We start from the raw sequence: 4,208 nt of genomic DNA, 5'->3' as shown, positions 1-4,208 counted from the left end.
TTCTTTAAATTACCTAAAATCTCCCGTGATGAGCATATGGAATGGAAGTCGAAACAATTTGATGATGATGTAATACTTCCGATCTTAACAAAACTGGGTACCACTTGGGAGGTTTTGAAGAAAGGAAAGAAGTCTATCAAGGGAACAAATCTGACTTTGATGGCTTGGTTGTGGCAATATTTTGTGAGTGCGAGGATGATTCCGAAGACGCATTATAGCACATTAACTTATGAAAAGGCATTGCTTCTCTATTCCATTACCACAGGGAAAAAAATTGATGTGGGGAACATTATTCTAAATAGTATCAAGAATGCAGCTCAAGCAGGGCGAGGCAGTTTCCCATTCCCACAGCTCATTACAGCATTGTGCCTTAAAGCAGGAGTCAAGAAGACTGATGATGAACCACTAATCTATGCTGCCCCAATCCTCGACACCGCCTATTATGATAAGCATCTTGCACAACAATCTAGTGAGCAGCCCAGAGCTGGGACAAAACGGCAGTGAACCACACAAGGTGCTGCCACATCATCCAGTTCCACGGCCAGTATGAAGGAAATGATGCAGCAGATGATTGGTCAGATGAGACGTATGGCAAAACGTAAGGATTGTCTAGCAGAGCAGATCCATATGATGTATGACATGCAGAAGATTAGCTTCGAAAAGCTCAATGTTGATACGGCAACATTCCAATAGGCTGACTGGGATTCAGATGAGTGGATGGGTCCGAATCAGAAGAGGATGACACCGAGGGAGATGAAGAGGCCGACGAATGAGCCGGAGCACCTGTTTTGTATTTTGTTGTTTTTATTTTGGTTTAATGTTGGGTATTGTGGAACTTTGAACTGATTTTTGATTTGTTTGTGGTTTGTTTTTGGATTGTTTTTCGTTTAGTTTAAACTTTTGTTGAACTTTTTAGTTGAAAAGACGATATTAGGGTTGTATTATTTCCATATTAGTTCGTGAATTTTTCTAACACAGTGGACACCACAATTTTCAATTGTTTTTATAGATTTTGGTAATGAAAAAGTCAAGGACCAGGTGTGCACACTGTTGAGCGAAACTTCAACTTCACGGATTAAATCAGGGAACTATCTCGTACCTTTGTCGATTTTGTTTTTCTATTCCTAATTTGTGCATAATGTGACATTAGGGACAATGTCATCTTCAGTTTGGGGGTAGGAAAAATTTGAGAATTTTTGGACTTTTTATTTTATTCTATTTCTATGTTTTGTTGTGTATGCCAATGATGAATTGTATAAATCAATGATAAGATTAGGGTTGTTGGGATTTTATTATTGAAAAATGTTAAGCATTGCTTCAAGTTTTTTTTTTTTTTTATTGCCTGGATTTTGATTGAGGTTTGTTGAGTGGTTCAGCCACCATTTTCATTTATTTCGGCATGCTTAGATTCATTTTATGTGGTTAGGTAAAGTTTGATATTGTTGGTGGACTCTAGAACCTAGTAGAGAAGTGCTTGAGGCGAAATTCTAGGAATAGACATTGTTGAGGAAATGATTTAGGCATTTTTCGGAACGTTTGAGCCTTTCCAGCCAACCCACGAATGAATTTGTCCCTAGTCACCCATTTGAACCTTATGAGATTATCATTGCTTTTTATTTTCTTGCAAAAAAAAAAATAATAATAATTAAAATAAAAAAAATTATCCGATCCAATTACCCTAAACACTTTATCATACCCTTTAGGAGAATTTTGGACCTAAATTGATCTGATTTAAAAAATTTCAAAAAATAAATAAATAAATTTTTTTTAGTCTAAGAATTGCATTACAATAGCAGCAATAACAATTGTTCATGGTTGAAGGTTGTTAAATGGTTGACATTTTGAGTGATGGTTGAGAAAAGAAGTGGGAGTTGGAGTAAGTCTTAGTGTTTGCTTTAAGGAAACCAAGTTCTTTTGCTTGTTTATCTTTTTCTTTTCTTTTGGAGCCCACTACCCGAGCCTAACGTTACAAGCTTGCAAAGACCTTTTGATTCTTAGCAATGTCTAATCCTCATTAGTGGAGAGTAGTTCGATATTTAGGCTTATGGAGTTTGTCGCCATTTGACAAGCTTTACATTTCTGCATAAAATAATCTGGGAAGTCGGAAGGTGAATTGAAGTGGGGATCACCTACTCGGGGGACCAATAGAGAGAGATAGTCGATGTAACTTATAACTTCTTGGAGTGTTAAACATTTTTCTAGTAATAATTTTGCAACAACTTTGGAGACTTGTATAAATTCTAGGCAGTTCGGGTGTTGAGTTGAGTCTTATGTTTTTCTTTTTAAATTTTTGTTAATTTTGTTGTTTTGCATTTATTTGGGCGTTTGTTGTTTTTCTTTCATTTTGTTTTGTACCTGATGCTCGGGGACGAGCATGTCTTTAGTTTGGGGTATTTGATAATCCGAGGATTAGACTGTTTTATTTAGGCTTTTAGGCCGGATTTTAGATACTTCTTAGTTCTTTTATGCCTGAATTGTTACCTAATTCTTTACATTTCATGTTTCAGGCTAAAATAAACATTTTGAGCAAATAATGAGTGAATTGGAGTTTCTGGACTCGGAAGTAAGCAGATCTCAGAATTTGGGAGAGTTCTGCAGTAGAGTGAAGCATTATGAAGCTTGTTCCCATGGGAGAGCATCGAAGATCGAAGATTCAAGCATAGAAGCAAGCAGAGGGCAATTCTGTAATTTTAGAATTCTTCATGGAGGTTTGCCACGGTGAAATGAGTCACGCACGAGAATCCATTTCACTTCATTGCTGCGGCGAGATTTCTTCTTTGCCGCGGCAAAGTCTACAAATCCCAGTTTTTGTAAAATGCACAGTTTCATTTTTAGGCTAAGTTTTAGGTTTTTGGGCGAGGTACAAAAGGGAAACTTTACCATTTTGAGGGGGAGTCGTGTTTTCCTTAGTCTAGAGCAGCTTTTTCATCTTCTTAGTTTTAGATTTGACGATTTTGTGTTTAAAAGTGAGAAGATTTGGGATTAACTCCGGTGGACTCCGGTGGATTCTTCAATTAGGGGAGATCTCTTGTCTTTTCTCTCATTTTTATTACGTTGAACTTTGTGTTTATTGTTTTTCTTGCTTATTGTATGGATTTAGCTATGAACTGACCCATTTGGGGTTAGGGTTTTGATGTAGTTCAGATTCTCATGGATTAAGCAAGTGGTTTTTATTATTTTCATATGCTATTGCAATGATTGTGGGGTTATTTTGATTTTTTTAATGTTATTAATTGATGAGCATGATGAGATTGAGGAATGAGTCATGTTAAGCTTCTTGGGTAATCACCATTGTAGTATTAAATGCTAGAGATAGATTTAAGGATCAATGAAATCAATCTAGGATTCTAGGTGCTTAATGAGCTTAGAACTATTAATCTTCAAATTGTTGGGTGCGGAAGTTTAATAGGGAAAAGTAGGATAACATTGCCTGAGAAGGTATGTTTACAATTTAGAGAATTCGATTTACAATTAATTCTTTTGAATATGGAAATATCATAATCTGTAGGTTTAATCTATAGAGTCCGAATGAAGTCAAAACCCTACCCGTTGTTTTAATTTGATATTACCTTGTTTCTAATCTTGCTTTCATAATTTAGTTCTGAATATTTGGAAATTTCTGTTTTAGTTTTAAGTTTAATTTTCTCCGATTAATCCAAATAAATTCGATTGCTCCAACTTGAAAACAGTAGAAAACTTAGTGCTTAGCAACCAATCCTTGTGGGAACGATACTCACTCATCACTTTATTACTTTGGGCGACTAGTGCACTTGCTATTTTTGCATATTGTAGTAACAACGCATCACGCATGAAATTCTGATGTTCAACCGCTCTATCAATTCATCTGATAGACGTTCCATGTTAGTCCAAGTCAATGGACGTCTGATGGGCCCTGAATGAGCTGTCCAATGGTATCTTACAGGCCGTAACTCTTCTCGGATGAAAAGTTATGGCCGTCTGAGTAGGACATGCTCATTTAAGCCCTTTGGGGTTTACGCACGGAGTTCTAACGTTCAGCCCACTCTATGAATTCATCTATCAGATCTTCTACATTCATCCACATCAACGGACTTCTGACGGGCTCTGAATGAGATTTCCAATGGTATCTTACAAGCCCTGTAACTCTTCCCGGATGAAAAGTTATAGCCATCTGAATCGGGCATGCTCATTTAAGCCCTATGGGCATTACGCACGGAGTTCTGACGTTC

Source organism: Pistacia vera, unplaced genomic scaffold (genome assembly GCF_008641045.1).
Source record: "Pistacia vera cultivar Batoury unplaced genomic scaffold, PisVer_v2 Contig26, whole genome shotgun sequence".
Classification (NCBI taxonomy): Eukaryota; Viridiplantae; Streptophyta; class Magnoliopsida; order Sapindales; family Anacardiaceae; genus Pistacia; species Pistacia vera.
This window is presented reverse-complemented; position numbering follows the sequence as displayed.